Source organism: Toxorhynchites rutilus, chromosome 2 (assembly GCF_029784135.1).
Source record: "Toxorhynchites rutilus septentrionalis strain SRP chromosome 2, ASM2978413v1, whole genome shotgun sequence".
NCBI lineage: Eukaryota > Metazoa > Arthropoda > Insecta > Diptera > Culicidae > Toxorhynchites > Toxorhynchites rutilus.
Window position 1 is genome coordinate 31,396,906 of NC_073745.1, and position 24,315 is coordinate 31,421,220.

The following is a 24,315-nucleotide window of genomic DNA, read 5'->3' on the forward strand; positions in this document are numbered from 1 at the left end:
CGGGTACTTTTATACTTGTTTCCGCTTTTGCAAATCGGAATATTTCCCTAACACAGACTTCAACCCTATGGAGTCTGGAGAAACTGGCATTGCCAAATAGATGCAAGCAGCGAGTATATTTGTACTCGTTCGCATTTTTACAAATTGGAATGTTTTCCTAACACAGACTTCAAAACCATGGAGTCAGGGGAAATCGGCATTTCAAAATAGTTACAAGCAGCGGGTACTTTTGTACTCGTTTGCGCTTTTGTAAATCGGAATGTTTCCCTAACACAGTTTTTAAAACCATGGAGCCTGAGGAAATCAGCATTGCAAAAAAAAAATGCAAGCAGCGGGTACTTTTGTACTTGTTTGCGTTTTTGCAAATCGGAATGCTTCCCTAACACAGACTTCACAGCCATGAAGCCTGGGGAAATTGGCATTGCAAATGAGATGCAAGCTGCGAGAACTTTTGTACTCGCTTACGTTTTTGCAAACCGGAATGTGTTTTCCCAACACAGATTCCGAAACCAATAAGTGGGGAAAATCGGCATTCCTGATCTCGACAGTACTTTTTATACCCCTATGCATTTTTACACTCCGGAATGCGTTTTGCTAACACGGTCTACAAAAGCGGGTAAAAATGCAACGCTTTGGCTCGGTTATTCAAGACTGCATGCCCCTTCATGTCGCCAGTTCACTGAACTTATACGCATACTGTTTGATTATTAGGCAAAATATTGATAACTATTTGCTGCGATAACCACTACCATAATGCATGAATTGACCTAAATTGGGATTTGTTTGCAATTGTTTCATTCATTCACTAGTTTAATCAACAGCTTTGTGCAGCGGCGATATCGTACCAAATGAGGAACATTCGAAGTGCGATTATTGCTAATTGAAAAAACACAAATGATTACTAAGCCAACGGCAGTCCTACGTCAACCTTGCGGTTATATCATAGGTATAACCCATCCATAGTTTTTTTTTGAATTTATATAAAAATCAGATATCCTAGGTCCGCCAAAACATTCTGAAGTTGAGACTAATTGAACTACCATTTCAACCACGACTAGTAATGTGCATAGCAAGAAATCTTACCTAAATAGGTTCACAGAGCCCGTCTGCTATGCTGGTTTTGAGTTTTTATAATCATCAAATGTTATTGGTGCTCCAAATCATTTTAAATTTCAGAAGACCTTAGAGTCAATGAGTTTCATTGACTTTGATTGATATGAACATAAAACCCATGTTATCTTGTTTACATCAATGGGATATTTGTTTCTCATAAAGTCTCTTAAAGGATTTTTAGTTCTAAAATAGCATTAACATTACGCATGATCTAAACTCTCCTATTTGATGCATATCTCAAATAAAAAAAGGCAAACTTTGCATAAAATATGTCATTGCATAAAATATATCATTGGGAATACAAATAAGTCTCCAGCGTTTTTTCGAAAAGTTCAACGTTTTATTATAAAAAGAAGAGAAGTCACAGATTATTCAAAGTACTGTCCATCGGTAGCTACAACCTTGCCGTAACTTTCCACAAGAATGCGATGTATCTCAGCTGATACATCGAAATTTTCCATTTTTGAAGTAATGGGAAAAATGTTGTTTTGACTTTGAGGATTCAATACGCACTAATACTTGAAGCCTCAATTCTTATCCTTATAATAAAGTTGTGTTCCGATGTGTATGTTTGAAATTGCAAACCTATTGAGTCAAACGATTGGGACTTATTTGTATTGGGTGTACACTATAGTGTTAATTTAGCAAGTATGTATACTATGGAATTTTTTCTAAAAGTATATTGTCGAGCAGGAGGAAATACTTAAGAATACCTCATTTTAATCTTGATACCCAAATTTGGTTTGGACAAGTCTGATATTAAAGTGAAATACCAAAGAATAATATCAAAACTGGAGAGAAATAGCTTTTCAATATCAATATTTTATAATGTCAATACCACAGTCACACTTGAGCAGTGTTACAGTGTGTAATACAGGGTGGGCCATTTAAAGTGGAAGCATCTGGCAACCCCATAACTTTTGACAGAGATGTCAGATTAACAAATGTCATACCGCGTTGGAAGCGTCATTTCAGTACAATTTCAACCATGGAACAATACACACCTAAACAACGCGCTGATTTGATAGAATTGTTCAGCTGTACATTCAAAATAACTGCTCAATTGTGGCTTTTGGCAAAAAATCATAATGTCTGATGAGGCGCATTTCAACTTGAATGGAGGAGTGAATAAACAAAATTGTCGGTTTTATGCTACTGAAAACCCTCAATTCATCGAAACGCAACCTCTTTACGACCAAAAAGTTACTGTGTGGTGTGGCATTTATGCCGATAAAGTCATCGGCCCGTACTTCTTTGAAAACGAAAATGGAGCAACGGTAACCGTGAATGGGGAGCGTTATCGGACAATGATAACCGATTTTTTATTGCCATTTGTTCGTGAAAATGAATTGGACAATTACTGGTTCCAACAGGACGGCGCTACATGCCATACAGCGGCTGCCACGACCAAATTATTGCGCGAAATGTTCCCCGGAAGATTAATATCGAAAAACGGCGATTATGACTGGCCACCGAGATCACCTGATTTGACGCCTCCTGACTTTTTTTTATGGGGATATTTAAAATCCAAGGTATTCACTGGTGAACCAAGGACCCTGGCTGCGCTGAAAGACAATATCCGACAATAAATTGCTGCCATATCGGCCGAAACATTGGGCAAAGTGATGGAAAATGCCGAAAAAAGGGCACATTTTGCGGTCAAGGCCAGAGGCGGTCATTTACGAGATATCATAATCAAAAAGTAGTTAGAACAAATCTCCTTGGACCAAAATAAATGAATTTCAAAAAAAAAATTAAAATTCCACTTCTTTACTTTGCTATTGCAAAAACAAATCCTTCCACTTTAAATGGCCCACCCATCACCCATCATGGGGCCCGATGAAAAATTATTCCAGAATTTTGATACATAGATCACTGCATAAATTAGTGCACGGAGACGTCTGTTTGGCAGTTTTGCGTGTTTTGTTTGAGTTCCCATTCGTTGCAATAGTCATATCCGCATTCAAATGTTAACAAATGGGAGCTGAAACAAACCAAGCAAAAGCGTCGAACCGAAGATTGATTTTTCTTATTATACGTTCTTCGTGAGTGAGAAAAAGATAGCAACGAATATGGACAAACGGAACACTACACTAATCAAAATTCGCGTTAGTAGTAAAAGGAACAGAGGATTGGAGTTAAATTCCGTGTCCCTTTTATTTATTTATAATGATACTACATCCCATTGAGAGATTAGATCTTCTTCACAATTTTTCGCCAATAGTGCCGATCCATGGCCGCAGTTCTCCAACTCCCGGCTGCACCTATTCTTGCCAAGTCCTGCTCCACCTGGTCCATCCACCTCGATCGCTGGGCTCCTCTCCTTCTTGTTCCTACCGGATTCGATGCGAACACCATCTTTGCAGGGCTGCTGTCCGGCAATCTTGCAACATGCCCTGCCCATCGCACTCGTCCAGCCTTGGCGACTTTCTGAATGCTGGGTTCGCCGTAGAGTTGCGCCAGTTCGTGGTTCATTCTCATTCTCCATACTCCGCTTTCCTGTACACCACCGTATATTGTTCTGAGCACTCGGCGTTCGAAAACTCCAAGCGCTTGTGAGTCCTCTTCAAGCATCGTCCATGCTTCGTGCCCATAGAGAACAACCGGTCGAATTAGGGATTTGTACATGGTACACTTCGTACGGGGTCGGAGTTTGTTGGACCTCAAGGATTTGCGGAGCCCATAGTAGGCACGACTTCCATTGACAATGCGTCTTCGAATTTCACGGCTGTTGTTGTTGTCAGTTGTTATCAACGAGCCAAGGTAGACAAATTCCTCTACCACCTCGAGCTCGTCGCCGTCGATCACAACACTACTACCAAGAAGAACTCTGTTGCGATCAGTCCCTCCAGCTAGCATGTATTTAGACTTAGACGCATTGATCCCAAGCTCAATCAGCCCTGCTTCGTGTTTCAGTCGGGTATACAAGTCGGCTACCGTCGCATGTGTTCTTCCGATTATGTCCACGTCGTCGGCGAAGCAGATAAACTGACTGGACTTGTTGAAAATCGTGCCCCGCATGTTGACGCCCGCTCTCCGCATAACACCTTCCAGCGCCACGTTGAAGAGCAGACAGGAGATTCCATCGCCTTGTCGAAGTCCCCTGTGAGTCTCAAATGATTCCGACAGCTCACCTGAGATCCGCACACTACACCGCACACCGTTCATCGTTGCCTGAATCAGTCTTGTCAGCTTTCGGGGAAAGCCGTGTTCGTCCATGATCCTCCATAGCTGTAGTCGGTCGATTGTATCATATGCGGCCTTGAAGTCGACGAAGATGTGGTGTGTAGGGACCTGATACTCGCGGCACTTCTGGAGGATCTGCCGCAGTGTAAAAATCTGGTCCGTCGTCGAGCAACCGGGCATGAATCCGGCCTGATAACTTCCCACAAATCTACTTACTATTGGCGATTCCGTGTCCCTATGCACCTCAATTAATCTGGACATGACATTTCACGAAGGACATGATGGACATGAAGCAAAAAATACGAGATTTTTTAAGTGTTACCCAAATAAAACTATATTTTCTAGAGGTTCTAGTAAAAAAGATCCTCAAATATTGTTTTACAGTAATATTCGAGTAGTGAAAAACGTCATTTTGATCTCCTCGACTGATATGATTAATTAAATATTTATTTCGCCATTTTATGAACTGCTAATGAGCGGAGGCGATCTGGCGTAGTGGTAACATCCATACCTCTCACGCAGAGATCACGAGCTCAATTCTCACTCCCGACATTCTTCCAAAATGGAAGTAAAAAGTGACGAACCAGCCGAAATGTGTTGAAAATCACTATAAATAATAGAGAAAAAAAAAAAAGAAAAAAGAACTGCATATGAATACGACACGCAGCTTCAAAGGAGATTCTATTTCTCAATCATTGGAATGGGTAAACAAATCATTTTGAAGACGATCTTTTTAAATTAAAATGGTTTTACACGATCCAGTTTTTTAAAGAGCGATCTTCCAGTTTTTTGAAAATTGTTATTGGCAACCCTGACGGCACGTATGTCGGATGCCAAATTTGAGAGTGAATTGAGAGCGAATGGAGAGCGAATTTAACTATCGACCGAGAAACAATCGTCGTGTGTGCGTAGATCGATGCTGATTAAACGGAGGCCGATAGATGACCGACCGAACAGTTTGAATGCAATCGGGAAGCCTATCAAACTTTTTGTTCTCGGCCGGTACTAAATCGGTGTAGTGTGCACATATACATATCGCCCCATACTGATTAAGTCGTCCGACCGATCTCGCGGCCGACAAAAGTCTGCAGCCTGCGGGGGCTCTTACCGTGATTGTTCGTATGATTGATTGTTAGTGAAAATCGCTGCTGAATTTTTTCTCTGAATGAACATTATGAAATATGATCTTACATGGAATCTGTATGTTGTTCAAACAGAAAATATGATATAAATATATTAGGCTGTCAAAAAAGTCCTGCGGTATTTCCGCGAGGTGTCGTTGTAAGCGCGTAGCTCTAGTTGTATTCATTGTATCATACTATAGCTTGTTGGAAAGGTATTTTTGCGCGCTATAATATAGTCCTTGACAGTGTTTTGTTTGGTTAAGTCGTTCGTGAGTTATAGTGTCGCAAATATGGAGCAAAATAAAGAGAAAATCGAACATATTTTACAGTACTACTATGACAAAGGAAAAAATGTATCTCAAGCTGCCAATAAAATTTGTGCAGTTTATGGACCCGATACAGTTTCCATTTCCACCGCACAACGATGGTTTCAACGTTTTCGTTCTGTTCTGGTGTAGAGGTCGTCAAAGATGCGCCACGCTCCAGAAGGCCTGTAGTCGAAAATTGCGACAAAATCGCTGAATTAGCCGAGAAAGACCGGCATAGTAGCAGCCGTAGCATCGGCCAAGAGCTGGGGATAAGTCATCAAACCGTTATTAACCATTTGAAGAAGCTTGGATTCACAAAGAAGCTCGATGTATGGGTGCCACACACGTTGACGCAAAAAAACATCTTTGACCGTATCGACGCATCTGAATCGCTGCTGAATCGCAACAAAATCGACCCGTTTCTGAAGCGGATGGTGACTGGCGATGAAAAGTGGGTCATTTACGACAACGTGAAGCGCAAACGGTCGTGGTCGAAGCCCGCTGAAGCAGCTCAGACGGTGGCCAAGCCCTCATTAATGGCCAGGAAGGTTCTGCTGTGTGTTTGGTGGGATTGTCAAGGAATAATCTATTATGAGCTGCTTCCCTATGGCCAAACGCTCAATTCGGACCTGTACTGCCAATAACTGGACCGCTTGAAGGTAGCACTCATGAAGAAGAGGCCATCTTTGATAAACAGAGGCCGCATTGTCTTCCATCAGGACAACGCCAGGCCACACACTTCTTTGGTGACGCGCCAGAAGCTCCGGGAGCTCGGATGGGAGGTTCTTTTGCATCCGCCGTATAGTCCGGACCTTGCACCAAGTGACTACCACCTGTTTTTGTCCATGGCGAACGAGCTAAAGGGTGTGTCACATCAAATTGCATCACGGAAAAAACACTCTAGAAATTTAATTTTTAGGAATTATATCTTCAGCTTTCGCTTATAATCAGATAAGAGTGTATAGATCACGTTGGCCATGCTTCACTGTCAATTTTTCGTAAATTTGGAAAAATGTCGTCGAACGAAAAAGAGCGTCGTGAATTAATCCTGTGCACTCATTTCGAGAATCCGGAGTTGTCACATCGGGACATCGGTAAGATGCTGGGAACCGTCCAATCCACGGTCAGCAGAGTACTAAAACGATACTTCGAGAACCTAACCATCGACCGGAAGGTGAAGAACGGCAAAAATGGATGCTCCGTCAGTGAAAAAGATCACAAGCGATCAAAGATCAAGTTAAGCAGTTTAGACGTGATCCGAGAAGTTCGGTCCGGGATGTCGCCAATAAGCTGAATTTGTCAAGTTCATTCGTCCAGCGGACCAAGCAGCGGGAGGGCCTGCGTACATACAAGGTTCAGAAGGCTCCTAACCGCGACGAAAGGCAAAACATGGTGGGGAAGACGCGAGTCCGGAAGCCGTACACCGAAATGCTGACGAAGCCGCATTGCCTGGTAATGGACGACGAAACCTACGTCAAAGCGGACTTTCGTCAGCTGCCGGGCCTGTTGTTCTTCTCCGCAGAGGACAAATTCAGCGTTCCGGATGAGATTCGCAAGCAGAAACTATCCAAGTTTGCCAAAAAGTACATGGTGTGGCAAGCGATCTGCTCTTGCGGAAAGCGGAGCGCCCCCTTCGTGATGACCGGCACGGTAAACGGGCAGGTTTACCTTAAGGAGTGCGTACAGAAGCGCTTACTACCACTATTGAAGCAGCACGAGGGCCCGACCATCTTCTGGCTGGATCTCGCTTCGTGCCACTATTCAAAGGACGTGTTGGAGTGGTACGAATCCAACGGGGTCACCTTCGTGCCAAAGGAAATGAACCCGCCCAACGCGCCGGAGCTTCGCCCAATAGAGAAATATTGGGCGATTATGAAGCAGGCCCTCCGGAAGAACCCAAAAGTTGTCAAATCGGAGGCAGACTTCAAGAGAAAATGGATTTCTGTTCAAAAAAAACTACAACCTGACGTTGTACAGAACCTTATGGACGGGGTAAAGAGGAAGGTGCGAGCATACGGGCTTGGGCTCGAAGTATGAATAAAAAGAAAATGCCAAAAGTTGTTTAATAGTTTTTATTTTACTGTCTAAAATTTTCAAAAGGATCGGTCTACTGGGCAAATTTCTACAGCGTTTTTTCCGTGATGCAATTTGATGTGACACACCCTTTAGGTAGTCAGAAGTTAGCCACAAAGGAGGCCTGTGAAAATTGGCTATCCGAGTTTTTTTGCCAATAAGGAAGCGAGCTTCTATAACAGGGGTATTATGAAGTTGGCAAATGAACAAATGAAAATTCAAAAAAAAAATACCGCAGGACTTTTTTGACAGCCTAATATAATAAATATATATAGATGGATTTCTGTCTGTCTGTTTGTCTGTCTGATTCTTATGGACTCGGAAACTACTGAACCATACAAATGAAACACAAATTTCTACATTACTCGAGAATTAATCAAGCAAATGAAACCGAATTTGGTATGTGGAGGTTTTAGGGGACAATAAATGTTTCTATGATGGTTAGACTCTCCACCATCCTCTTCATGTGGGGGGGGGGGGTCTGTCATACAAATGAATCACAAATTTCTGCATTACTCGAGAATTAATCAAGCAAATGAAACCGAATTTGGCATGTGGAAGTTTCAGGGTGCAATAAATGTTTTTACAGTGGTTAGATACTCCTCCACCCTTTCTTAGGGGGGGTTGACATACAAATGAAACACAAATTTCTGCATTACTCGAGAATGAACCAAGCGAATGAAACCAAATTTGGTATGTGGAGGTTTTAGGGTACAATAAATGTTTCTATGATGGTTAGACTCTCCAACCTCCTCTCTACGGGGGGGCTGCCATACAAATGAAACACAGATTTCTTAATAACTCGAGAATTATTCAAGCAAATGAAACCAAATTGGGCATATAGAGGTTTTAGGATGCAATAAATGTTTTTATGATGGTTAGACTCTCCACCCTCCTCTATAAGGGTGGGCTGCCATACAAATGAAACACAAATTTCTGCATTACTCGAGAATCATTCAAGCTAACGAAACCAAATTTGGCATGTGGAGGTTTTAGGATGGAACAAATATTTCTATGTTGGTTAGATTCTCCAACCTGTCATACAAATGAAACACAAATTTCTGCATAACTCGAAAACTAATCAAGCAAATGGAGCCACATTTGGCATGTGAAGGTTTTACGGGGCACGAAACGTTTCTATGGTGAATACACTCCTCCCCCCTCCCTAAGGGGGGCTACCATACAAACGAAACACAAACTTCTGCATAAAGGCCGTTTTATATTATGAGAAATGTTTAAATGATGGTATGACACCCCTCTCTCCTCTGTAATGGAGAGGGGGTTCCATCAAAACATTACATATATTTTCACCAAAAATATTCCAACCAAACATGACAATTGAAAATTTTCGGAAAACTCTGAAGGAAAAAGGGAAAATTCGGAGAATTAAATTCCCATATGTTCTACAATTACAAGTGCTGTTAGTCCATTTGATGTTTGTGCTAGCGAAACTGATCTTTATTCGAAACTGAAAATTGTTTTTAATGTGATGAAACGCACTCCTATGTCTTCTTCTATCTATACAAAAAAAATTATAGGAGGTTGTGTCCAAGATACGACCGCATTGTTGACGTAGAACTAAGCTGTTATTTTTTATTAGTCGCTTGTTTATACCTTCGGATATTATTCTATAGTGCTGTGAAATTTTGGAAACAACTGTAGAATAATCTCTGAAATGTTTTTACATTGTAGAATTAGTTGTCGATAATTGATTGATGATTCATTCTTGCCCTCGCAGAACAATACACTAGCTGATCATATGTCGCAATTAATTTCATGTCAATGTATTGAAAATTTACGTTGAACGCTATTCCGGTGGCCTTTTTCGCAATTGACATAGACTCGGCTACAGTCGATTATATACATGATGCACAAGCACCATTATTCCACATCTCATAACTACATCAATATATCTAACTACTAGGAATATAAACACTTCTCGTCATTTTACGTTATTCTTAAAAGAAACGATTCTGTTTATATTACTGGCCTCGAAAAAAGTTACATTACATTCTCATGCTCGAGTGGAGTGGAGGAAATTTTTCTACTGGCAAGCGAAACCTAATCACATACAACATTCCAGAACGACATTTACTTTCTTGGTATCTAAACAAGCGAAAAAAACTCTTTTTGTTAATATCAGCAACCTCGAAAATAGTAGCATTGCTTTATTATGATCAGGGTTAGCGCAATCCTAGTTAATGGCAGTTTTGCGACTGGCACGCGAACCCAAATAACTTATAACATTCCAGTACGACATTCAAGATGCTTGGTATTCCCCAAATGATTTTTTGGCACACAACCTTAATGCCTGCTTCGCCATAACGTCAGTTTAATGCATTCATGCAATGTCAAAGGCACCAACCAAACAAAACAAAACAAACAAGCAGTTAACCTTGGAAAAAGACTGAATTATGCCACACAGCTCGACTCTGCTGTAAAACCCATCGATGCGAATTCTCTGATGAGTTTGTCAATAGCGACCGCCTTCACCACCAGCTTGATTTTGGTTACAACCTGGGTAACGGCGCTTACATTTTCGACCGACGCGCCGAAGTCGCCTACTTCGCTGTTGTTCGATGCGGTGTCACTCGCGAAGGCTTGGTTCAGTGCGAGCGCTTTTCACTGCACCAACATCGCGTGCTTCACTAGATGATAGAGATGGGCAAACCGTTCATGAACTGTTCAAAAGAACTAATTCACCAAAAAGAGTGAACGAACGGTCGGTCTTTTCTACTGGGCAACAGTTCATATGAACTGTATACTCAGTTCAGAACGAACTGACCGCTGACTGAACTGTGTATACAGTTCAGTTCAGAACGAACCGTGTACGGTGAACGATGGACTGTGTATGCAGTTCAGAACCAGTTCAGAACGAACTGTGTACGATGACCGCTGGCGGAACTGTATATACAGTTCAGAACGAACTGACCGCTGGCTGAACTGTGCATACAGTTCAGAACGAACTGTGTGGGGTGATCGATGTATAAGAGGAAAGAAAACGAACGAGTGATAGATGAATGGTGTTGCAAGGTGAATGGTCTTCAAATTAACAAAGGGAAAGAAACGATAGCCCCATGAAACAACAAAAATAAGATGTCTGTATTGTCGTTTTCATAATAAAACGCAGCATTTCAGGATACGATGGTTTTTAAATTGAATTGTTTGATTATTGATCAAACAAAATTATAATTTCATATTTTTAAGTTGAGAGTTGAGTTGAGTTAACATTTCGGTAAGATGATATGTAAATCGACCTCCCCAAGAAAATACAGTCGAAAACGAAATGTTCCAAACAGTCTTGTTAAACAGTAAATGAATATTCGGGTCGCTGATATGAAACATTTTTTCTATCATATCATATTGTGCTCCATAATTTTGAGATAGGCGTTCGTGTTTTCGTATAGTTTTACTATAGCAGCTATTGCAAAACATCGCAAGAAGAGCATACAAAGCTAGTTTGTGCTGAGAAAAATCAGTAAATCATGGTTCGAATTAAATCAAAATTTCAAAATCAATATTTGATTTGAGATATTTTTCACAAAATTCGGAGAATAATTATTTGCTAATAAATAGCATTTTATGAATGAACAGAACAGTCTTATATAACATCCCACACTTTTTTATACTTGCTTTGACATATCCCTCTACTGTGCAAAAGAGTGAGTGAACTGCTCAAAAGAACTAGTTCTCATAAGTGAACGGTTGGTTAGTGAACGGTTCATTGAAGTGAACCGTTTTGCCCACCTCTACTAGATGACGCTTGCCTCGAAATTTGATTGCCCCTGGCAATGCGTTCGCTTTTTGCAGTGCTCGAGGCAGCCTTTCTCTTTTTCTTGTTCATCACACACTACGCGAAGCGTCCAATTTATGACGCGGAAAGAAAAACACACGATACGAATAACGCCAAAAACGAACTGAAAAAACCACACGACGATATCCAAGTTGGATTATTACTGGTGGGGTCCAATCTTAGATCGAAGCACAGCAAAAGCAAAGTGAACTGGATTGCTCAACAGTCCGATGCCGAATGAAAGTTTGCCTCAGCAAGATCCACTGTTTATACTCTAGGCAAGTGTTCCCCTTCATCGTTCTTCTTTTCCTTCGTTCAAAGAGACTTCAAATCCTACGATTTCCCCTTCGCTGCTCGTCGATAAGTTGCTCGTTATAGACAGCTCTGTTCGGGAAAGCACACAAATGGACAGAACAAATGTATGGGAAAATGGAAACGCTTAAAGTTTTCATGTATTTTAACCATTAACAAACCAGGAGATTCTAATGTATAGCACATTAAACAAATCTTAGAGAATTTCCGATTCGTTTACTATGTAAAGCACCAAAATCCGTTCGCGGCAAAAAATAGTTATTAACGTTAACTTTATTTCATAAAAACGTGACCTGTTTTCTGATTTGGCACCCTTAATGAAAGACGTAGTTCTACGTCAAAAAGCGCCGGATGTGTCTGAAAATAATCTGATATTATAATGATGAGCTTTGTTAGAAATACTAGGAATTTTATAGTAAAAGGTAAATTCAATGTAGTCGATTAGAAGATCAATAATGAACAGTTCTGCGATTGGACTCATGAGCTTGCTCATAGTAAGAAAACGTTAATGTTTGAGGGTATTGATAACAAAAAAAAACAAATTTTGGGCAGGACCCTAAGGAATATGTTCATTTACAGCGCCCACATACCGATTTAATTCCCGTTTCTCGAAGAACTTTATAGTTCAACTCATTGTTCTTCAAGATAGCAAACGGCTTTTACTATATAAATTCAAAATAGTACACTTTTCATCATTAGAAAATAAGGTGAAAAATCGAATTTTTTTTTGCTTGGAGGTAAAGTGATCACCCCCACCTATCAAGCTAAATAACAAAATAATAAAAAATACAAAAAAAAAATAACAAAAAAAAAACATGCCGATCATCCGAGGAGGGTCCCCGAACTGGAGCTGGTCCTGGAACGGGCGTAAGAGCGAGCGGCCAGCGGCTGGAGGGCGATGTGCAAGAGCGGGCCACCAGCCGGGTTCAACCCGAAGAGCTACCGCCACACGGAAACAGCAGCCATCGACATCACCCAAGAAACGCTGCGCCTACGAGGCGTGTTGTGACTGCCAGACGGCAGTCGTCCACACTCGTGGGTACCACTAGGCGCCGGATCATGTGGACACACGAAATGAATGAATTCGTGATCCGCGCCTATTACATCTGCACTGCTTTGGAGACGGACATGAGTGGTCGCCCTCGAATACTAACAATGTTCGAGGAAGCGTATCCAGAGTTCGTTGGGAGGCTTGATCAGAACGCGATGAACGCGAGGCGTAGAGCGATAGTACGCAACAACATGCTCTCCCAAACGCAAATCGACGAGATCAAGCAGCAGGTGCAGAGAGAAATAAGCTCCAGGAACAACAGAGCAAGCGATGTGTCGAGACGAAGTTCAGTACGGCTGAGCAATTCATTCGCGAGTGGGGCACGCGAATCAGCACCAGTGGAGGCCACAGTACAACAACCCCCTGAGCCGGAAGACCCACAGCCAGATCAACAACTACTACGCGATCTGGTCTTCCACTACGACGAGGCGATCTCACAGTTCCGCGACACAGACCCATTGTCGCGCCCCAGGATCCCGAAGTTGCAGCATTCCCGCAGGCTGACAAGTGCAGTAAAGCTCATGAACGAGCACGTTCTTCCGCTGCACTTGGTTGATGCTGAGAACATGGAGGAGCTGCAACTGAAAGTTTACTGTGCTGCTGTGGCGACCGCCAAAAGTTTAGGATACCGTATTAGGCCAAGAGGCGGACTGCTCCAACATCTCCGTGAAAGGCGTGAGCCTCCATGGCGAAGGAGATTGGAGCAACGGATCCTAAACAAGCGCGCCGCAATTGGAAGACTGATGGCGTACAAAAGAGGCAGCAGATCGGCGAAATTATGTCGCCAAGTTGCTGTGATCGTGCGGCCTACTGAACTTCGCCAGCTGGGAGCTCACCAGCTGACGGAAAAACTCGACACACTGGTACAGCAATTGAGCGTCCTAACTAAACGGCTGAAACGTTACTCTGACTCTGCAAAGCGCCAGGAACAAAATCGGATGTTCAGAGATAACGAGAAAGCGTTCTACGACCACATTAGCGACGAGAAGCCCGACTACCGCGAAGGTTTGCCAGATATTAGCGATGTGACGAACTTCTGGGCTGGTATTTGGGAGACCCCAGTAGAACATCGCGACGGGCAAATGTGGTTAAGACGGGAGGAGGAGAGTTGTGGTGAAATTGGAGAGATGCCAGCTATCATCGTCGGAGAGAACGATGTCCGCGAAGCCTCGCGGTACCTGAGGAACTGGGCAGCACCGGGCCCCGATGGTGTCCAGAACTTTTGGCACAAGAAGCTGACCGTCGCACATCCAAAGATAGCTGAGTGCTTCAACAAGGTGCTACGTGACCCACACAACCTTCCTGAATTCGCCACCCGTGGCGTCACCTTCCTCCTCCCGAAAGACAGCAACACATTGAACCCATCAAAGTACAGACCGATAACGTGCCTATCGAGTCTGTACAAAATACTGAGCAGCATAATTACCGCCAAAGTTTCTGCTCACTGCGAACAGCATCACATCATCGCAGAAGAGCAGAAAGGATGCAGGAAAAATACGCATGGCTGCAAAGACCAGGCCATCATCGACGCAGCCATAGTCGGCCAGGCGGTTTATAACCAGCGGAACCTAAGCATGGCCTATATCGATTACAGGAAGGCTTATGACTCCATACCTCACTCGTTTCTCGTCCGGGTATTGGAGCTCTACAAAATTGATCCCTTCGTCGTTAGGTTCCTGCAGCATGCGATGAGGCAGTGGAGTACGTCTCTGCACCTCAGTGATGGGGAAAATGTGTTGCAGTCTAGAACGCTGCAGATAAAGAGGGGGATATTCCAAGGCGACTCTTTCAGCCCGCTTTGGTTTTGTCTGGCATTGAACCCCCTCAGTAGGACGCTCAATAGAAACGGTCATGGCTATAAAATAAGGTATGGCGACGGCGCCCACGAAGAAGTGACCCATACCTTCTACATGGATGATCTCAAGGTCTACGCTGATTCACGTCAGCGTCTAGGTGTAGCTATCCGGGTTGTCGAAGACATAAGCAGGGACATTTGCATGGAGTTCGGCCTCGACAAGTGCCGCTGTGTCCATCTGCTGAAAGGGCAGCTTACCGAATCCGGAGGTTACGAGGTCTATGACGGCGAGTTCATAAGAGACATGGTTCGTGGCGAATCCTATAAATATCTTGGATTCCGACAGCTCACCGGGATTCGCCACTCCGACATCAAGACGGAGCTGCGAGACAAGTTCTTGAGTCGAGTGAACTGTGTCCTGAGGACTTTCCTCAACGCGGGGAACAAGGTACGCGCGATCAACACATTCGCGGTTCCCCTGCTGACCTTCAGTTTTGGTGTAGTCAAATGGAGCAAAACTGACCTAGAGGACCTTGAGAGGAGGATGAGGAAAGCATTTAAAGAGGCCGGAATGCACCATCCTCAATCGGCACTGGAGAGAGTTTCACTGCCACGCAAAGAAGGGGGACTTGGAATAGTCGACATATCTGCACTGTGTGTTGCCCAGGTACGACAACTGCGCGAGTACTTCGCAGAACGCGCCAACCAAAACGCGCTATACCGGGCTGTCTGCGCCGCCGACAGAGGATACAGCGCTCTGCACTTGGCGCAAGCGGAGTACCAACTCAACTGCAATCTGCAGACAGTGGAGGAGAAGATTGCAGCTTGGAAGCAGAAGGCAGTGCATGGTGCCCACCCCCATCAACTGGACCGGCAACACGTCGACAAGGCCGCATCTAATCTGTGGCTAACGCGTGGTGAACTCTCTTCAGTAGTAGAAGCCGACATGATAGCCATCCAGGACAGGATAATGCCGACGAGAAACTGCAGGCGGTACGTCTGGCATCAAGACGTTGATGACATTTGCCGGATGTGTCATCAACCAGGTGAAAACATAGAGCACATTATGGGAGGCTGTCCCGTTTTGGCCAACGCAGCCTACACCGAGCGCCACAACAACGTGGCCCGTATTGTTCATCGACAACTGGCGCTCCAATGTGCTCTACTGGAAGACAACGTATCAAACTACCGGTACCTGCCTGCACCTGTCCTGGAAAATGACCGTTTCAAGCTGTACTGGGATCGCACTGTTCTGACCGACCTCTCGATCCACCACAACCGGCCAGATATAATGGTTTACGACAAGAGCGACCGCAAAGTCACCATCATCGATGTCGCTATTCCACTGAACCAGAATCTGGAGGAGACCCACGGTCGCAAAATCTGCAAGTACCGACCATTGGCCGTGGAGCTCAAGGAACTGTGGAGGCTAAGGGAGGTCCCAAGAATAGTTCCAGTCGTTCTCTCTGGAACTGGAATTGTCCCGAAGACACTTCTGGAAGCGCTAAAGGTGTTGAATATGGAGAAGGAATTGGCCGGCATCCAAAAGTCGGTCATCCTTAGCACCTGCGCGATTGTCCGACAATTTCTCGGTCAGGACTGAAACAGCACGAGCATGCAGATACGTGCATTCCGCAGAGCCTAGTCCCCCTTTGGCATTCAGAAGCCCGGGGGCAGGTGAAAATTCTGGCTAGGTTCGCCTAGTTAAGAAGTGAGATAAGTCTGCCAGAAAGAAAAAACAAATTTTGGGCAGGACCCTAAGGAATATGTTCATTTACAGCGCCCACATACCGATTTAATTCCCGTTTCTCGAAGAACTTTATAGTTCAACTCATTGTTCTTCAAGATAGCAAACGGCTTTTACTATATAAATTCAAAATAGTACACTTTTCATCATTAGAAAATAAGGTGAAAAATCGAATTTTTTTTTGCTTGGAGGTAAAGTGATCACCCCCACCTATCAAGCTAAATGGGGTAGATTTATGGGTTTTTTTTCGTCCAAATTTGTTCAAATTATATTTGTTATAGTAGGTACATGAATGAAATAAGCTTGATTTATTCACCTTGAGCCTCAATTTAAATTTTCTCTTGCATAGAAAAACGTGGTAAGAAACATACAACGTTCCGCATAATGAGACTTGGTTTAGTTGGAGTGGCATATTTATCCAGGGTCAAAGCAACAAAAAGATCTTCTTCAAGAGCAGAATGTGATGATATATATATCAGCTTTAGTAAACAGAACATTGTAAGTTGTTATTCATCTATGACCACTTTGCCCCCAAACATGAATATAATTTCTATGCTAATTAATCGCTGAGATTAAACAAAATATCTGTTCACCTCTCCTAGAATATATTAACAGTCGTCCAAACTGATGATTTGTCCAACATATCAGATTGAATAAACTAAATTTCACTAGAAATTCCTTAGATACCATGCGCACAGAACTACGGCCGAATGGCTATCGAGAGAGTAATTTCTGTTTTTATTTGTATTTTGACATGCGACAGCTCTGCTGAAGTACAGGGTGACTCAAAAGTCATTAAATTCTTCAAACATAATGAGACTATCAATACGGCATATATCGTCAATAGTTATACTACCAAACAAGCAGGTGACCACTTTGCCCTCCATGACCAATTTGCCCCCACTATCCCCACTTCATACATTATCATAGTATCCCCACACTGTCCATGCAAACTTCATCTCCAACTACGACCAAACATTGAACCCCATCATCACCGGACAGAGCGGACCAATCGGTGTACGCATCAACCGTCAGAGAAAGATGAGTCCCTGGCAGAGGAGATGATTTCGCAAGCAACAATGATGTCTTTGTGGTTTGGCTTCATTTTCTTGTCGTTCACTTAACTCTGCTGCATCGAACTCTACAGACCACTTCAAGGTTAACACATCCTCCTCACCTTTCTCCCCTCCCCCTCCCCCCGCAAGCCATCTCACCACCGTTTAGGCCACCAATCACGCTCGAACGGAGACGTTCAATAATCGGCAAAGAAGACGTCTTTTGCAAGTTAATTTCCAATTTCAATCCAAAGCGGGTTTTTATAATTCTGGCGGTGATGGCTGCCGAAAAGCAAATCATAGTGCGACTAAATGAATGCACTGAAGAGAGGCCCATCGAAGATGAGCCCCAGCTCAGGCAACAATACGGCATCATTAGAAAAGCAATTAAAGAAGCTGTTCATTTTACACGGTTGGCCTCTGCTCTCGATCGGTGAAATGATATTTAATGTTCTCAAGGTGTGTCGTAATTCGGAACGAACGGAAAGTGCTGGGAGGTGAATGCTCGTCTATTAGCACTGCCAGAACACAACGCACACCGTCATTGGAATAAATTACTGGCAAATGCGAAGCAAAAGCCATGCCGTTTCGGAATTTTTGGAGTCCGGGCTGATGAGGAGGAGTCAGCGGAAACTGATTAGACGAATTTTGACAACGTGTTTTTTTTTTGTTTCAGTGTTTCCAACTGTTTTCCCTCGAAGTTCTGCAACGTCATGTGTGGCCGCAAAGCGAAACGAACGCGTTGCACATTGCATTGCACGCTGCTGCGGTCACGGCCTTCTACGCAAAATGCAACTCCGTCTCTCAGCAGTTAATAATAAACTGAGGTGTGAATGAACGAACCGGTCGTATTTTGCCAAACTGTTTACAAAACAAAGAAGGCAAGTAAGTACACAAATATGCGAGTATCCATTGCGGCAGTACGGAGTGAGGAAATGCGAGGGCTTGATGCCGCCCAAATAAAATCCAAAATAGCATCAAATAAATTCAAAACATCACTCTGTAATAATTCTATATTTTTAGCACCGGGAGGCAGTTTTGGTTCATTATTTACACAAATAAATGCCACACGCTTGCATTCTCGTCTGGCGAAGGCGAAGGTTTCGGGTAACGATTCAAGATCGAGAAGCTGCACCTAGGAGCGTGCCGTCCCATCCCGACAGAGTGGGATGATTGAGGAATGAAGACGGGAGACGAATATTTATACGACACTTCCGTCCTCTACGGCATGCCGGATCCTCCTGCTCTGATCAGCGGCAGCAGCAGAAGCAGCAGCACGTGCTTCCGAGTCGGAGGACCTCCACCAGGGCAACGCCAAAATCATTCCTCCTCCATTCAGCCGTCGATTGGATATTTTTAGCAAACGACAAGGCGTCAGCTTTCGTCTTTTGTTTACAGTGGATAATCTCGCCTCGATGCACCAATCGGAGCAGCAGCCGCGTCACCGGCAGCGAGGTTCTCTCCCGCGGCCAAATGACGCGCTTCGTTCTCTCCACGCGGAACGAATGGGAAGAAAATTGTAAACAACTCACGCTGCGGTGAAACATTGTGTTAAAATAGATTGACCAACAGGAAGCGTTTTGTTGAAAGGTTCAATATGGTCCAACAGTTTTCCTTTGTGTCCACATCATGGAAGCGGGGGAAAACAAACTAATTCGGTGGGAGCACCTGCACAGTCCTGACTGAGATTAGGAAATTGTGGAGAGTTTTTGTTCACTTTGAGTCCGCCGGATAAGTGTATATAAGTGTATCGAAAAGTAGTCTTAAACATTTAACACGTTATTACACACAAACGGGTGAACTTTTTTTTTGTCGTATAATCAGATCACGCGTTGTTTACATGTCAAAATCGAAATACAAGTTGTTTAGTCGCGGTCATAAAGTTGTCGTGGATTGATTTGGAAACAAAAAAAAAATGCACAATTGGTGCACCGAAAAGGGTGTTACATACCATAAAATAGCAAAAAAAATTCAAAGTTTATCCAATTTTAACTTTCCGTACATACCTAATATCGCTTCTCTGTTAACTCACAAACCGAAATATAACCATCAGCGAATTGAATTGTGATATTAAACCATTCAAAATGCTTAATATCGAAGCAGCTGAAATTACATCCACATGCGAAATTATGCATGATTTTCGGTTTTTGTTTCCCTTTTCCCCTTTTGATCAGTATCCATTGCCATAGGGTGGTTTAAATATGATAAGTAACATGTAGGAAGTGCTCTCATTATCAGAAATCTGAAGTTCAAAATTTAACTATACAAATCAACATATTACCCCCACTGTCCGTATGACCCGCGGTTCCCCTAAGCTTAATATTGTTTAATAAAATGAACTTTTGTAAACACTTTCTGAACCTTTTCAATTTTATTTTGATTTTTGAAAGTTTCAGACTATTTTTCGATACACTCCTTACGATAACTAGACATTTTAAAAATCGATTCCAAAGAACATTACGAGATAGGCAAAAACTGTGAGAAAATTTAGTAAATTTATGTCTGCAACAAAACCAGTCCGTTTTATTGCATACTGGGTATTCTAGTCTATTTTTAAATCATAAAATTATCTTAAAGATAAATCGTCCAGCTCAAGCCTTCGTAGGGGTATGAGGTGGGACCATCATCATTTATTTATGTTATTCCTATTTTTATCGAGAGTCATCTGTCATACCTTGTATATGCTGCAAACAGATTTCAATTTAGTGATTCAGTGATTTTTTAAAATAACTTTTAACTTGAACTTCGATAAAACCGTTTCGACCCCGGTGTACCTTATCTACAAGGTCTTTCAGATTAAACGCTAACGCAAAAAAAAATCGAATAGCTCCTTCTATAAAATGTTGATGGTAATACTGCATTCCCCACTTCGGGACAATAATATTCGGCTACTCGTTCAGTCTGATCGGATGGTTTTTAGTGTCAAGATGTACAATTTACAAGAACGTGTATTTTTAGTGAAATCGTATTACTCGAGCAAACGAAGCCTTCTAAGAGATGGAGGTTCCTATTTTTCTGAGATTGTTTTTTTCATTTGTAAACATTTTATAAATAATTAATAACATTTTTGAGGATTGTTTTTGCAAAATATATGCCAATAAATGGAATCACTTGTTACAGGTGTGTTAGTTTACATACTGCACATTTATTTATTTATTTATTTATTTATTTAAATCTGATTCATCTAACATCTGTGGTCTTAATGAATAAATATATAATAATATAGTACAATTATTTATACAATCGACGAACTAGTTAATCTGTTTTTAAAGCGGCTGGATGTCTCGCCGAAATCAAATAGATCCTCCACCAATGTGAAAGTTCGAATCATCGACGACAGCGGTTCGTTGTATCCGAATAAAGTACGATGAAATCTGTTCTGTAGCAAAGATCGCTGTCGGAGAGGTCGTTGAGCAGCACGAAGGTCCAGTAATGAAAGTAGCCGAGGAGAATCAACTTCCCCATTGAACAGCTTTGATACGAAAATTGCCTGTTGTATTCTGCGTCTTCTCTCAAGAGTGTCCAGGCTTAAAAGTCTGCATCGATCCGGGTAAGCAGGAAGATTCAATGGATCGCGCCAAGGTAGATGACGCATAGCCAACCGGATGAATCTTCGCTGTACACGCTCAATCCTCAAATTCCAGAAAATCACATTTGGAGTCCAAACAACGGCTGCAGTTTCGAGAATTGGTCGTACTAAAGCGCAATATAAGGACTTCAAGCAGTATGGGTCAGTGAAATCCTTCGCAATCTTCGAAATAAATCCGAGCTGTCGGTTTGCCTTAGCAATGATTGAGGTGTAATGAGCGTTGTAGTTCAATTTCTGATCCAGCACTACTCCGAGGTTAGTAACTTTTTCAACTCTTTCAAGCAAAGCACCGTCGATGCAGTAATCAAACTGTAACGGACTTTTGGAACGATGGAACGTCATGACGGAGCACTTCGGTACGCTGATAATCAGTTTGTTTAGATGGCACCAGTCAACAAACACATTCAGCAAATGTTGCAAGCGTTGGCAGTCTTCAGCTGAACGGATCATGCAGAATATTTTCAAATCATCAGCATAAATTAATTTGCAGTTCAACCCTAATTTCGCAGCAATGTCATTAAAAAATAATATGAACAACAAAGGGCCTAAGTTGCTTCCTTGAGGGACTCCAGAAGAATTGCAGAAGCACGAGGAAACGCAGCCATGAATTTTAACGCGCAGTTTTCTTTCCGTCAGGTATGATCTCATCCACGACACGAGTTTTGCAGATGATCCGAGACGTGATAGTTTAGCCAATAGTATGTTGTGGTCGATCCTATCGAAAGCCGCCTTCAGATCGGTATAGATGACATCGACTTGAGCCTTGCCCTCCATAGCAGTAATGCAGGTGTTGGTGAAGTTCAACAGATTCGTGGTGACCGACCTGCCGGGCATGAAGCCGTGCTGATCGGTAGAGATGTAACGCTTGGATTGAGTAAGAATAACTTCACTGACGATGATCTCAAATAGCTTGGACGCAGCCGACAAACTTGTTATTCCACGATAGTTCCTGACGTTTCGTTTATCACCGTTTTTGAAGACAGGAAACAAGAAAGACTCCTTCCAAATTTCAGGAAATACTCCATCATTGAGTGATCGGGTGAAGATGACAGAAAGTGGCTCGGCTAGATCAGAAGCGCAGCGGCCGAACAATACCGATGGTATGCCGTCAGGACCCGGCGAAAGCGAACTTTTGAATATTTTTGCAGCGGAGATCACCATGGCAGGAGTGACCACGAACGTCGTCAAACTTATGACGTCCGAATGAACACCTATGGAGGCAAACTTAACTTGAGCTTCACTGGCTGGTATATGGTCAAACACGGATGTAAAGAACTTGGCGAAAAGCACACAGCATTCAGTATGAGTATTCGCTTCGACGTCGTTATAGAGCACGTTGCTTGGGAAAGTTGAGTTTTTCCTCTTACTGTTGACGAATTTCCAAAAGTTTCTCGGATTTTGTCGCAGATTGGTTTGCATTCTCAAGACGTGGGCCTTGTACAAAGTTGAATTCAGCTTACGAAACGCATTACTTGCATGTTGAAACCTGAGTTTGCTGTCAGACGATTGTAGAACACGATGTTTTCGCTGACAGGCGTTTTTTTCGCGTTTCAGCTGTCGAAGTAAAGCCGTACTCCAAGAAGGCGAAACTGGACGTCTTCTGTGGGGTACATTCTCCCGCAACCAACGTTGAATGGTGAAACAGAAATCGGAGGCCATTTCATTAACATTTTGACAGGCATTCAGGTATGTCCAGTCAAGAGTGGGGAGGTAATAACCAAGTGCATCGTAGTCGATTTTTCCAAAATCGGGGGTGTATTCATCGGCAACAGGATACCCGTCACTGTACTGGCACGTACGAGGTACTAGTAGAGATATTTCCAATGGTGGATGATGCGTATCCACGGGTAACAGTGCAACCACAGCTGTATTGACGATTACATTACAGCCAATTGAGCAAAAAACAAGATCAAGAGTTCGATCCAGTTGATTGCGGTGCCAATTGACTTGACTTAAATTCAAAAAGTCCATTCCATCGATCAGAGCAGCACTCGACGCAGATACCGTCGAAGCTCCTGCTGGTAAAACTTCGCCGCCAGCACTCTGCAACCACTGTAGGCGAGGTTGGTTGTAATCACCACAAAGCAGCACCTGATCTACACATGTAGCATTGTCACAAAGATCACGAACAGAGGCCACATGTTCCACCACCCCTCCATATATCCATAAGTGTTTTTGTAGAGATAACTGGTACATGTATATATGTTGCGATTTTTGTTTGACTATTTTAGAGACTACGTTTGATAGACACATTACGAAAATAGAGGAAACGTTTCGGTAGACTTTTCAGGTTACCCAAAACAGCCTTCGTAGTCGTCCGTTTTTCGGGGATATTTTCGAAAAATCTGAGAAATTTATTGTCATGTTCATTTTCATTTTGTTAGGAATCAATTTTGGATTTAATTCCGCATATGTTCAATCCAATCAAAGTGTTATTTATGCTTGGACCAGAATAGGAGTGATAATTTTGATTTTGTTCGTGTCGATTTTTGCATACTTCAGCAACATCATATTATCAAATTTGTAGTCTTAATATGAATTCACATGCCAGAGGCAGATAGTGGCGAATGGAGTATATGGTTCGGATTTTATATTCCATATCGCAGTAATAGTAATAGTAATAGTAATAGTAATAGTAATAGTAATAGTAATAGTAATAGTAATAGTAATAGTAATAGTAATAGTAATAGTAATAGTAATAGTAATAGTAATAGTAATAGTAATAGTAATAGTAATAGTAATAGTAATAGTAATAGTAATAGTAATAGTAATAGTAATAGTAATAGTAATAGTAATAGTAATAGTAATAGTAATAGTAATAGTAATAGTAATAGTAATAGTAATAGTAATAGTAATAGTAATAGTAATAGTAATAGTAATAGTGATAGTAATAGTAATAGTAATAGTAATAGTAATAGTAATAGTAATAGTAATAGTAATAGTAATAGTAATAGTAATAGTAATAGTAATAGTAATAGTAATAGTAATAGTAATAGTAATAGTAATAGTAATAGTAATAGTAATAGTAATAGCAATAGTAATAGTAGTAGTAATAGTAATAGTAATAGTAAGAGTAACAGCGCATCTCTATCGCATTGGGCTCGCAGCAAACAATCTTTGTGATTGTGGCGATGGCTACCACGACATCGAGCATGTTGTCTGGTCGTGT

General features: G+C 42.3%; 1 pseudogene; it reads left to right on the forward strand.

Moving 5' to 3' along the window:
• The first annotated feature begins 819 nt into the window (after positions 1-819).
• Positions 820-989, forward strand: LOC129772323 (U4 spliceosomal RNA; annotated as a pseudogene).
• The last annotated feature ends 23,326 nt before the right edge of the window (positions 990-24,315 follow it).